Source organism: Haemaphysalis longicornis, unplaced genomic scaffold (assembly GCF_048455015.1).
Source record: "Haemaphysalis longicornis isolate Haplotype H1 unplaced genomic scaffold, Haemaphysalis longicornis Haplotype H1 scaffold_2, whole genome shotgun sequence".
Classification (NCBI taxonomy): domain Eukaryota; kingdom Metazoa; phylum Arthropoda; class Arachnida; order Ixodida; family Ixodidae; genus Haemaphysalis; species Haemaphysalis longicornis.
The window spans coordinates 271,647,535-271,661,938 of record NW_027526295.1 but is presented as its reverse complement, the minus strand read 5'-3'; the positions used below and the strand labels follow the sequence as shown (position 1 = coordinate 271,661,938).

General features: G+C 47.2%; 1 protein-coding gene across 2 annotated transcripts in view; it reads left to right on the top strand.

Annotated features, from left to right (window-relative positions):
- The window catches only part of LOC144170713 (retinol dehydrogenase 11-like), a 59,406-nt gene that overhangs the window by 20,318 nt on the left and 24,684 nt on the right, over positions 1-14,404 (top strand). The window lies entirely within an intron of this gene.

Here is a 14,404-nt window from a genome sequence, read left to right as displayed (position 1 = left end):
TCATGTTAATTCACACGTGTACAAACACCACGTGTGCTCTTCTTATGTTATTATTGTTGATTTGTATCTGCAAAGTGGCAAGACTATTCGTCAGCCTTTATCCTTTCGTGCCTATATATTCAGCGCGCTCAATTACCGAAGTTTACTCTGACGAAGACCGGACCCCGGTCGAAACGTTAGTTCGATCATCGTTTTCATACGTGTGTCTACCCTCTCGTGTATTTTTGAAACCGAATCCCGGAACTTATTCATCGCTATATATATATATATATATATATATATATATATATATATATATATATATATATATATATATATATATATATATATATATATATATATATATATATATGTGTATATATATATATATATATATATATATATATATATATATATATATATATATATATATATATATATGTATATATATATATACCAGAACCTCCACCAAAATGAAGTGGGGTTTATTCAGAGAGCCAAGGAACCGAGAGGACCACGCACGGAGGCCGAAGAAGCGGGCGAAGCCAGAACTGAACTCGATCGCGCTAGGCATGCTGCGCGCATGATGCGTGGGGATTGTCCTTGAGGATTGTCCTGGTTCAGCTTGGATTCCGGCTTGAGCTTGAATCCCGTGACCTTGACCTCTCTTCTTCGTTGCAATATATATATATATATATATATATATATAGTCTGAAAAGATAAAAATTCACACAGAGCGCGAAAAAAATAAGGTCAGTAGAGACAGAGACAAACGAGAAAGACGTAGAAAATAGAAATGAGTTTACTGACGTTTCTCTGAAAGAAAGGGACTCTGAAGAAAGGGAGTCGTCTCCCTGAAACGTCAGTAAACTTATTTCTATTTTCTATTTTCTACGTCTTTCTCGTTTGTCGCTGTCTCTACTAACCTTTTATATATATATATATATATATATATATATATATATATATATATATATATATATATATATATATATATATATATATACTTCACTCTCACTATTTTTTCAGAATAGGGGCATTCATAAAGGCGAAAAATATCGTCTAATTAGTGACCAGTGCCTCCAGGATTTTGATGAAATATCGTCCGATCCTTAAGCGTTTTGCCTTATCAAAAAAACAACTTTTCCGGAGCCGTCTGGGGCTCAGCAGAAGTCTTCAGGAGCCCTCTGACTGGGGCAGCCGCGCTACCCCATCTGTGAAAGCAGGGGAGCCATTTCTCCCCCTGTACCCCTTGTTCTGACGCCCCTGCACAGCAGTGCGTGAACACACTGTCGGTGCTGCTGTCGCGACCTGTGCAGCCGCTTAGGTGCGGGCTGCCAATCGTATCCAACGTAGTGACCATGGAGGAAGAAAAGTTAGCGGCCGCAAGAGCTGCAGCGCCATCTTTGAACTGCAACAGCAGACAAGTGGCGCTCAAGGACTGCGAGTTCGGCGGGCTTTCGGCGGCGCCAAATCACGAATGAGTGCCTCGGGTCGTACCAGAGTACAAATGAATTGTACGAATTGCACGTGCTAGTCTACACCAACCGGATTTTTAGCCGGAAGCATGGTTCGGTAACACCCCCCCCCCCCCCAACCCCGGAAATCTGTCCGTTTGCCGGACCGCAACGCATGCGATACTTTCCATAGACCACATGGGCTAAAGGGGGAATTCAATAAAAGGCCCCTTATGCAATAACAGGCCCCTTCGTAAAATGCTCTAGTCCATGGGTTTCCAAGGTAAACATACGTAGACATGTGTGTGCGGAGATGAGCACCTGGAAACAGCGCTTCCGCACTATCTGACTATTCTCTCACGAGTTCCTATTAGGAGAGAGTGAGAGAGAGAAAGGACTTCGACTTTATTTGATGCCCGAGATGGGTGCTTCAGGTAGACGCCTTGCACGGTCTTTCCGCCTCAGCCATCAGGCAGGATTTTTTTATCCTAGAAGCGGCTTCGGCCATGCGGACGGCTGTGAGTTGTGGCGCCGGTGTGGAGCTGACCTGAACAGTCCCCATTGTTCTACAGCTTCAATAGTATATCTTCTAAGTGTATTGATACCTGACTTTCTATTATCGTAGGTTGTATTTTTTGGAGCTGATGGCAGGACCCTTCTTTTTGTTACCGGGACCTAATTGAACAAGCAGTCCTGAGTGGGCGACCGGCACTGCGTGTTGCTCAACTCCGTTCCTGAAAGAAACTGAAGTGGGGCTCATAACAAGTTTCCTCAAATTGTCCTCCTCCGATCTAAGCAGCACTGTGAATGCCACAGGAAAAAGCGAGGGAGAATACTTTGGGGGAAAGGAAGCTAACTTCTTCCTCGGGACCGGAGGGAAGTTTATGTGATTAAGGGAAGACAAATAAAGAAGTCAATGGAAAGAAAACTAAGTTTAAGTACACGAAATTGGTAGAAAAGCGACTGGTGTCTAAGCTTAGAGATACCAGCTGAAAATGATGTATGAAGGACAACGAAGTACGGTTTCGCATTGAAGAATAGAAGAAAATGCGTACAAAGGTGGCAGTAAGGAAATGTGTACTACACTTCCGCTTCTTCGGTCGAATAGCTAAAGAAAAAAATAGTGTAGCTCGTGCGACTTGTCAGCAGCACGCGACTGCCTTCGAGTGGCGAAAGAGATCGCCAGCAGAGGTATGAGTATACAAAAAACGAACGACCGAGCCCACATTTAGAATGAGAAAATTAATCGATAAATATGCGGTTGCAGAAAGCAGGACATACGGTCCAGTTCGGCCGCGTGTGCAATAAAATAGTAATTTTGCGTTGTAAAATAAATTAGATTTTGAATCATTCCACAGAACTGTCTATTGCCTTATGTCAGAGGAAACGCTGCCAGTAAAAATAAAAACAACTTCCAATTTCACTTCTTCGGTTTTCAATTTATCAATCCCATTGCAGAATCTCTTAAAGGGGCACTGACACAAAATTTTGAAGGCGAGATAACTTCGGAGATAGATTGGTGGGAACACATATACATCATCTGCAAAATATCAGCGGTGAATACAGCCTAGAACATATTTAAAATCAATTTTGAAGTGTGCGAAACGCAACCGAGCGGCCAGCAGAGGACCACGCGCAAGTGTAAATAAACAACATCCAAACACGTCACTAGTTTGTGTTTGCCGCTTCCGCACTGCCGGCTCGCCGCTCCAATCGGAGGGCCGGAGGGCGGAGCTTCTGCTCTCGAGAACGAACGACCCGATCGTTGGCGGCGGAGGCGCCGTGATTTCGTCAGCTCATCGGGCAGCTGGCCGCGACCAAAGTTCTACAGCGATTCCAGGCACTCTGTTTCTATTACTGTTTATTACCATTGGATGCGGAAACGCGCCGGAGGCACGAAAAGCCCACTGAGCAAGCCGCACGGTCGCTGTGCAGGCGGCGGCCACGGCCGGGAAGTGGCCCACGCCGGCGCAGGTAGCTCGAGTGATAGCTTGTTACCGCTGCACGAAATTGTCCCCAAGTCCCGACCATGGTGGCTTACATGAGAAAGGAGTTAATGATGCCATGGCGGGTTGCATTAAAAATTGTCATCTGCACTGCTTACGAGAGCGGCATTCGAATATCCGCCGCAGTGCTAAGCCGAACACATCTGTAAGCGGACCTGTAGGCAGACCGGCCGGCTGCTCCCAGCGCGCGTCTTGCCACCCACCGTCTCGAGCGTCGCGCGTCGTTCGTTAGCCGCGGTAGCATTTGAACTCGCAGCGCCTGCGTCACATCCACGGTCGCTTTTTAATTAGGCGCCTCACGAGATCAGTACGGGGGGGCATTCGCAGAAACTGCCGTCGATGCGGATTCGACAGTGCTACGGCGGCTCTGCTCTGTAACTGTGATATCCCTCCGACGGTCACGTGGTCAGCTTTGTTCACACAAAATCCACAAAATCCATCGTTTCGCGGCACTCGCTGAAACCGAAACTGCGAATGGCCGCATTGAAAATGCCTCTAATTAAACAACCGTCGCACGCTGAAGCAAATGAGGTTTCTACAGGTTATAAGTAGGTCACTAGCTACTTATCGCAACAAAAAAAACAAGATGCAAAATTTTTGTGTCAGTGCCCCTTTAAAAGCTTGTAGTCACCGACAGGTCCTTAGGGATTGACTTCACACCTCTTTATTTTTCGATTCGTTTGAGCTCTTCTCGTGCGTTCCTTTACAGCACGCACTCCAGCGGGGCTACGCTTCTATAGCCATCGCATACATTCCACAAGACAGAACCACTGAGGTTAATGTCGCAATTTAGTTGTTATACCAAGCTTATACCGCCGCCACACGGCAAATTTAATGACATTCCCATCGAGGGCCATTCGTTCAAAATGACATTTGTTTGTTGGGATACGAGAAAATGTAATGACATTCGATCAAAATGACATTAAGGACCGAATTAGTTTGCGGAACCCATTCGACTGTGTTCTGCCAGCAAATGTGTAATCTCGACACCAGAAACACGGGGGAATTCTCTCCCAAACAGATTACTAAAGCGTTAGAAGCATTACAATATTTTTACATGCGTGTAATTTTAGTCATTTATTTATTCATATGGAACAAGCTGAATAGATGTGTAAAAAAAGAAAACTGCTTGTCTCGCTACAAGGCCAGCCTCAGCCGGTGTGGTGGGCGCCAGCGGCCATATTTATTTATACGCTCCATGCTGGTGAAACGACAGTGGGCGCCGCTGAAATGCTCCAGTGCCACTTGCCGTAGTTGCTGCTTTAAACTTTTCGCACGCATTCAAGCGCTTACTAAAGTATTTCCTCTACGGAGTATCACCATTTGTAAATGACATTAATTTTCGCCGTTTAGCATCCCATCAAGTAAATGGCAACGAATCAAGTAAATGGCAATGCCGAACGAATGACATTCGATTGGAATGACATTCCATGACGTCAGATTTCCCGTCTGGCAGGGGTATTAAAACATTAACTATCTGACGTGTAATGCTGTTACATGGTTTCATAATAAACTGATGTAGAGTCATAATGCCCAGCCGTGATGGAATCACCAGCAAAACAAATGAGCAAATACGCTTTGGAGCCTTATCTTAAAATACTTACCAGCAGTTTACTTTTCTTCTCGCTGAACTCTACAAATTTTTCTCTTCTTCTACAAATTTTCCTCTTTTCCTCTATGTACGGGCCGACAATTACATAAAGGGAAAAACTTTCTGCGTAGTGCAATTCCCGGGCGTTTACAAGTCCACTGGCAACTAACTGTAATCACTATAGGTACAGAAAACTTACCTTAGGTGTAGAATCACCTAAGCGGTCACACGTGCTGCCATTTTGTACTAAGATGTGTGCACCGCAGTGCAAGTTACAGACCTCGCGTTATAAAGTGAACTTCGCCACCAAGCGCATCCTGCTGTTGGCTGACGTGAACGAAGCGTCAGAAGAGCTTATTTTGCGAATGAAGCCCGGTGTAAGCGAAATTTTTTCCCTTACTAACGTTGCCGCAGTAGCGTATCCTTGGATTGTTTTGCGAAGCACGTACAGTTTGTCCTCTATGTTTGAGGAGAAACCCTACGAGGGCACTCAAAGTCTAGTGCATGCTAAGAAGTTTTTAAAGTTTGTGCACCGAAAATCTTAGCGGTCTCTCCAGCACAATGCAGACCTTTTTGCGAACATAACAGAGGAGAACGACAACAATGCGACAAAAATAAATAAAGAAACGGCACACGACAGTGTCGTGCGGTAGCAAGATTATGTTAATGGCGGCATTCACAAGGCGACGGGGGAGTTTCGCTTTCGAGGGGACTCGCAGTGTTCGTTCAACGACAACCTTGGGCCATTTCGGCCGAATAAGCCATGCACGTGTGGTCTAAAATGTTTTCATTAAGAAAACGGGTGAAGGACGGTTACGGAAAACACTGCAGGGGGCGAGCACCGTACACTTCGGAGAAAACGCCATACGGGGGCTGCGATGGGCCGCCGTACAAGGAACACTTATGAACTCCACGCGCAAACACTGCAGCGATGACCTCCTGCGCCTGCGTACTTTACCATGGCATGCCATGACAATAGAAGGTGAATGTTTAAAACAATTCGCTGCTTTGATCAAAGCGCAGGGAAGATAGAACGGGCACATGTTTTATTTAAGTCTACTCTGACGTCGTATAATTCTCGGCATACTCAGATTGAGGATTGCGATGTGCAGAAAAACGCTCCTGTGAACATTAGCTTTAAGCAGTGGCACACGCAGAATTTCATTTCGTGAGCTGACCCCTCCTCCCCCCCCCCCCCCCCCCCAAAAAAAAAAAAACAAGGAAAGGAAAAGCATGAAAGGAGAAAAATTAGAAATAAAAAACAAATCAAGACAAAATAAAATACAAATCAAGGAACTTACGCAAATTAAAAATACAAAAAAAACTTCGGGATGATGTCCCACTCCACATCACTTTGCGATTTTTTCTCTTGACGTTTTTCCGCTCTGAAATTGCAAAACGGCTGATCTTCATGGTTAAAACATGCATCGAATCCGCACGTCTTTAATGCGCAGCTTATATTAGGAAGGCGGAGGGGGGAGCGACCCATTCAATAGTCTTTTGCCCAAAAGATACTGAACTTTTTTCTGGGGTGAGTTCGTGGTAGCCTGCCAGCAATATCGAGTTTGCGCGTGTCATGCCGATGCACCTTGAACAGTTTGCAAGCACAGGCACTACGAATATGCTTGGGTCTCCCCCGATGTGCCTCTTCTTTGGGTGCGATTGCCGAGGCACGTACACAATTAATGGATGCACATCTTTCCAGCGACCCTCTTTCGCGACATGCATGCACACCACTTATTGTTGATCCTTCCTATACGACGTTCTCAAAAAACACTTTTGCGGCACCCGCTCCCCGTCATGAACACAAATTTCTCTCGCGATTTGATCAGATGGTGGCTTCACTGCAGAAAAATTTGTGGATACTATCAAAATCGTTGATCCGTCTTTTCACCTCGGCAATTATCGAGAATTCTTGACCGTCCCTCATACTGTCGACTCTATCATTGTTGACAAGCCGATATGCCAGAACTATACATGCGTATACCAATACATTTGCGACTGAGTCCGATCAACCGCGGAGCTGTGTTAATTCCAATCCTGTGCATCATCGCCGCTTCACACTAGGCCATAAGACAGCCTCTGTTGCTACTAAAATGGCTGTCATGCGAGAAGCGCTTCACTTAATCTCCCATGAACTACCCCAAGCACTGGCCCTGTATGGCGACGTGAAGGCACCACTCAAGGTCATCGATGATCTTATGAGACGAGGACCACATTATGCACTTACTGTGGTAATGCTAAAACACTATAGGCCTCCTGCGCTGGAGTTTGGCGGACATGCAGCGCCCTGTCGCGCCCTGCCGCCATGGGTAGCACAAGAGCAGACGCCCCGCATATGTTTGCATTGACAACCAAACGGTCGGTCTAATTTTGTTGGTTTATAAGGGAGTTTAGCGAGATTTACTGGAGTCAAAATGATAAAAATACCACAATTGGCTTCATTGCCCAAACAAAGCCCGAAAGCTGGAAATTTCTTTTTTTCTCCCGTAAAGAGCACAGAGAGCTCCCGCGCGCGCCGTTGTCGCACGGGTAAGTGGTGGAATGTTCAGCCACCATCAAAAATTTGCGGACCAAGAAAACGGCAATTTTAGATTATTTCTCTTTCAGTACCAGCCCGACAAACTGCCGTATGCGTGTGGTATGGCGTATAGTAACTAAAGTAATGAAAAATATGGCCCATAGTTACATATACAACCAAAAATTACTGCTTTCGTGGTCCGCAATCTTTTGCTTTAGGATGTACATTCTCTCAGTGTTTTCAAACCGCTCCTTCTTCCATGAAAACCTTGCTGTCCTCCCTAGGCACAGCTGAAAAGAGCAGCCTCGGTGGCGGACGATAAACGAACAGAACTTATTAATGCAGAAGTAGCGTAGCCTGTATAAGTCGCCGTTATCGTGGCTCGTGGCACTGCTGGCGTTGTTAGCCTCATTCGCGAGGAGGCCTGAATTATGCCGTGATATTATGCAGTCAGCTTAATTTGTTGCTTCATGCGCTTAATTTTTGCTGAGAACAACTTCGACTAAGTTCAATTTGAAAGATTGGGAAATGCGTGGCGTGCTTTCAAAGGGGCCAACTGGTTCAACTCTGCTTCAGCATTCGCTTCTCCCGCATCAGTTTTTAACATCCGAGCTGTTGTAGAAGCCGTTGCAGGAAAAAATACCAAGAAAATGTCGAGCGCGCGTGAGCGCGTGCATCGCGGCGACCGCTGTGTCCCCTACTGGCACAGTGGCTTAAGCAAAAAAAAAAAAATACTCCAGCGCGGTCGTCAGGCGCTACCGCGCATGTAATGCCTGACACGAGGAACATGACGACATCGACGCATATGACGATTACTACTACTAGCACAGTGCAAAGCAACGACGAAACACATAAATAATTTCACACTTGTACAAATCCATGCGTCCTTCCGTGTTCACGTATAAAGAAATCCTGCCTCTTCGCTATGGTTCAAGCCTTGCGCGACTTCGTGGAAGCTTCGGCAGTCGAGCTGGTGGAAGTCTACAATGCTGAGGATGTCTTTGCATCCACCACTCGCCGCGAAGAAGACGACGACCCCTTCCATGAATATGGCGACGATTAGTGGAACCGCAACTAAGCAAATAAGCAATGGTACTGAAACTTAACTATGTGCCCGGCAACGCTCACCTACAACAGCTTCGCCCTGCAAGTCTAGTGCTTGAGTGCAAGCTGCCCTGAACTTTTTTAAGCTGCTTTGCGCAAAGCCGCACCCATTAGTGTACTAACCTGCCGCCTTTCGTATAGCAGCACTCAGAGCCACGCTGTTGGGTAAGCAGTTGCAGGGACAACAAATTTGCCGAGAAATATGTTCGAAGGGGAAACTTGGTGAGTGTTTATATGGTCCCAATTACACTTTTAAATTGCTGCTAATGGTCGAAAACGAGCGAAGTCACAGCCTAGTGCGCAGTCTGCGCGGCCAGCGCAGCGTCCTTCGATCGGAGCTTCGCGCAGCCCTTAACACACGAATTGTGCAATAATCGCTTAGTGCGAGTGAGACATACGGTAATTAAAAGCTCTATATCATAAAGCTTATTAGATTAAAGGAAAAGTGTTCCGCTGAAACTGCACTTCTATCATAAGACCACCGGTGCCCTTGCCAGCGGGAGACCTCCACCATTGACCTGCCCTTCCCTCGACACTGTAAACCGACCAAATGGAGTGCCCAAGAGTGCATTTTACCCATGCAGTGGGCTAGAGCCCGTGCCGCAAGAATATCAAAAGCGCCGTGCTCATGAACGTTGATCAATAATGCAAGCCTATGGGAGACCTGGAGGCATCCGTGATGGGGTAGAATGCATCGGTGATGTGTACGTCAGACAGGCATCGACGACGAGGAAGTTTAATGCGAATATGAGATGGCCGAACCCGAATAATCACTCTGTGGGTATGTGCCAGCCAGATGTCGCGAGAAAGAAACCGGCAGTATACCCCGAAGGATAAAAATGACGGGAGAAGAAGAGGGAGATGGGAACGTGACTGCGGGCGAATGAGGGTGGAATCGGAGGAGCCATGATTTGGAAGGCTGCATGCAGTGATGCGGTAGCCGTGGTCTTCTGATGCCGGCGTCAGGACGCCCGGAGACACAGCCAGGCTGCAGTGGCAGCCTTGCCTACTATCCCCTCGCCGACTAAGCATTGAATCGCCGGTTTCGACTGTGCAACGTTGTGTTCCCGTGCCAATATATCGACAGCCGCGGTCAACCGGGCCTGTCCAACGCATCCGCGAGACTGCCTTACCACGTGAGACGTTGAATCTATCTGAACTGAACTTTCAACTGGTTTTTTTACGCCCTCGCAGAACTTTGTGTCCTTATGATAGAGTTTAATATCGCCCTCTACTTGTAACAGTAATGTCATTCTCATTAACTAGTCTCGTCTAGATAAACGGTCGTCTCCATCTTAAACGCACTACTCGAGCGCATGTCTCATTTTCTGCGACTCCATACCGAGGACTAGCCACTAATACCATCACAGCATGTACTCACTAGCTAAGGCCTCGTTGCCTATATATGGTGCCGCCTGGGCAGCGCAGGAGCCCTATATCTAGCATTGAATTATGGAACGGATACGCCGGTATTAACATATTCCACACAATATGGGCCTGTGATCGACATCCAAAGTTGACCCCCATCCCGAATCCAACTCTAGCATCCTGGGAGGCAAGTCTGGCTGACCCCAGCGCTGCGACACAGCTCCTGCTGACGAACAGAGCGGAGGAAGCCATGGCCACGGCTTCCCAAGACGGCGCCCTGGACTAAGGGTGCTCAGGAAAATAAAGTTTTCTTCCTTCCTTCCTTCCATGTGTCACAGCTGCCGTTGACTTAGACGGTTCACAGTCCATCGCCAAATGCACTTGCACAGATGAAAGTTTTGAAACAAGTCCCACGTGGAAGGCAGCGCGTTTATTCTACACGCTAAAATGACCGCGTGCCTATAGTACGATAGCAAGTCTCCAGTGGTACGCAGGTGTCCTCTCATTACCATCATCATCATCAGTTTCGCTTCGCGCAGTTCTCTTCCCCGTTCGGTTACTACGACTGAGAGGCTTGGCCAATCGCCCTCGCAATAGCCCTGCATTTGACCGTGCGTTGGTATATCACCCACAGTTAAAACTCGATCTAGCAAACATTTTTGGATCCCCCTGAAAGGTCTCCATACGGCTCTATGCTTTCATGAGCTCGAACTAACGAAATAGATTCAGCGCCATTCCCAATTTAACGAAGTATTTCGAGTTCCCCAAGCCCTCAACACGAGCAAGAACAAGTCGCTCCCAGATCCTGGGAACAGCTTCATCTGCTTAACGAGAAGGTGGCAGCAGATATGAGCTTCCACGTCTATGTGAGCGCCGAGACAGACCCCCACGCCAACACGATGGAGGATTTGAACCATGAAGAAATCGTGCACTTAGACTTGGCACACAAGAGGTGTTGGAGGATGCTGAAGACCCAGAAACGGCTGAATCTCTTGTCCCCGCTCCAGGCTAGGTGCCGGACGCTCCGGACCTGCTCAGGTGGTTCGCTGGGGCTCACCAAGGAACCGAGCAGCGTTGAGCACGCTTGCGGGCTCTGTCACACAAGCACACGCAGGCGAAAATCACAGGCTTCCATGCCAGGAGATACCGTATTTACTCGATTCTAGGCACCCTCCGATTCTAGGCACCCCCCACTTCCGGGAAACAATTTGGAAAAAAAAAGGTTTGCAAGCGAATCTAAGCACCCCCTTGTCTAAGCAACCATCACAAGATGGATTTCAGACGCGTGGAAACGTGTCTCGATCTGAGTTGTGCCCAGGTAATTTATGAAGCAATTACGAACCACTTCAACAGTAACGAAGACGACCTTCTGGGGGATACTGAAAGCGTCGGCAGAACCGGCACAACGGACTCAAATGATATAGTGAAGGTGACTGGGTATCATACGTAAGCGGGGGGTTGTATGGGCCTAATTTTCGGTTGTATATCGGCCATATAAAACATTATTCCTTGCGCATGTCTCGTCGAAATACGGCCGCAAAGAAGAGGGGAAGGGGGAAATTAGGTTTTCCGGATCTAAGCACCCCCCCCCCCCCTCACTTTGGGCATCGCGATCGCGGAGAGAAGGGGGTGCTTAGAATCGAGTAAATACGGTAAACTCGTTTTCCGCGGACCCCCTAGCGTTTTATTGTTATTATTTTCACCTGCGGACTTTTAGCGCATTGATAAATTATCTCCAGGCGAGCGCCGCATCCGCCGCAATTACGATGTCATGGTAGCTTCTGGGATACGCCTCCTCTTAGAGATCGAATTTATGAAAACAACTGCTTGTAAAATGACAGTTTCGGTTGTACGAAATTCTCAATTTAACGAAATAATTCGCGGTTTTCGGTGACTTTGTTAGATCAGATTTTAACTGTAAGTGCTACTTACGTGTTTGCCATGCTCAAAATTCTTCTGTACTGCAGACTACGTGCCTCTGAGAGGCGTTTCGAAGTCGAAGGGCATGGCCCATTCATTAGACTCACCTTTAGGAGTCAGCTGAAATGGCGGGAGTGTGTTGGACCAGGGGTTCTATGCTCGTCTGGCGTTGCCGAGGATCGGTCAGATAAGTGGTTTTACGTTTCGTGAGAGTAAGGTAAAGGCTCTTTGCTATGCTGACGATGTTGCGGTCGTGTGCCGTGATAAAGAGATCGTCAGTAGAGCGGTCCGAGTAGCTAGCAAGCAGGAAGCGCTATCAATTGGAGCAAGTGCATAGGCTCTTGGCGTGGAAACTGGGAGTGCACACCAGAGAAATTTGCAGACTTCAGCTGGAGCACCTCGCCCGTTACTTACTTGAGTTCTCGTCTTGAGTTCTCGTCTGAAGAAACTGAAAGGGCCCGCAGTGAAACGCTAAAAAAGGGGTTGTGATATGTCCATGTTCTCGCGCGCTTCTATATGTAATGTATTTTTTGTTGCTAAAGTGTGGTATGTGCTCCAGGTGTTGTACATGTTACGGGTCCACGGGCGAAAAATCACGGAGTTTTTGCTGTGTTTATTTGGCGCTCAGGATGGGCGCGCATGAACCATACGAATATCTCTATCTCCGTTAAAAAAGGGGGCCTCGGACTGGCGCTCCTCTCCCCGTTTAATTTGCTGAGAGGCCAGACAGACTCTTTTCTCCGAACGGTTTCCTACGACCAGGTTGCTCGACTGTTTGCCAGTCTTTGTTGTGTCGTCCAGTGCACTGAAACGGGGAGCCCCGCGAGGCTATTTGAAGGAGGTCGTTTGGGCCTCTCGAATACCTTGCTCTGGTACCTCGACAAAAAACTGTACAAGGATGTAATTGACGTGATATTACCGGTGCCTGTTTATCGCCCTTTATATTGTGCAGGTTCAGGGAAAGACGTGTTAAACGAATTCCGGTGATGTCGCCGGTCAAAGCTTCTTTTTTTCAATTACATACCGGAACGCTCCGCGTAAGTCCATGACTGCCGGAGAAAGGAATATTTGTAGCGGGGTCAGTGAATTGCCGACATTGCGCTAAACTGGAGACAATCAAACGCATTCGCTTGGACTGTTCTGATGCAGTGTTCCCATGGGACATTCTCCAGCGGGCACTAAAGAAAAAACTGCCGTTACCTCCGTACATAATACGTTTCCTTCCAACACGTAAGGATGGAGGTATACTACTTGACATATGCTTGCGGCCTTGAGCCTGCGCAGACTCTGGAAACCTCGTACGGCCGTGCGACGTCCAGACCCGCATGCACGACCGGCAAGGGAATACTTCAGTGAAAGCATCGCTTATATATGTATTAAATATTCAGGATGGTCAACCACATTGCGCTAGCATGCGCGATTAATTTGTTAACCTGAAACGTTTTAATGTGCAGCACCCGTAGTAGCTAGTAGGGTTTTATTGTGATTGAAGCATGTTATAGTTTTTTGTTGTTCTTGTTCACTGCACTAAGCCGATAATAAAACAAAGTTGCCGAGAACCGTGGTTCGAATTCCGTAAAAGCCAAATTTGCCTAGTTTTGTTTGTAACCCAATTATCGACATTGTTTACAGGGACCTTATCGACATTGTTTACAGGGACTTCCCTGAGCATTGTGGCGCCATTACGAGCATTCATTGACCTGTTTTAAAAATTTTTTTTAATTCTTTGCACTGTCGGCCATCCTGTGTACTTCCGTATACCCGTCGGCCATTATGTGTGCCATGGACGCTGGACTTTTGACCTATATATATAACTAATTCTTTCACATTAAAAACTCAGAACCTTCCGTTCACGTGATCACATCGAAACCGACTCGGAACGAGCCGGTAATGGAGCATGCTATTCGAAACCGTTGTCTCGCGTGCTTGTCTTGATCTCCCGTCAACGAGGCGCTTGTTTCACGTGCCTAAACTGCACCTGCGCTACCAGACGGGCAGTGGCGGAGGGCTCACAAGATAATTTGGACGACCTGAGAATCTTCAGCATGCACCGAAATCTAGGCATACCGAGCTTGTTTTTCACCTTCATTACGACAATTGTTTTCACCGCCACCGCCAAAACAGCTGCCGCGGCAGGAATTGAAGTCGCGACCTCAGCAGCTCAACGCCTCAGCCAACGGCGACGTATAGGCGCCAGTGCCCTCGGAGGGTTCTTGAAAAATAAGTCACAGAAGAGTATGCGAATCCTCCTGTGTTCGTTTTAATCTTCGTGTTGTCATCACGTACTGGATTACCGCTTTGCAAATCCATCGCCATACGTTCGACCGGGCGAAAGTGAAAGAGAGTTCATTCAAGGGCGCTAGCGTGGAACAGTTGGTTCCTCCTCTCAAGAATTCAACCTACTTATGTCCAAGGAAGCTAGCGGAGATCCATACAGTGGCCCAGGTTGCTCTTTTTC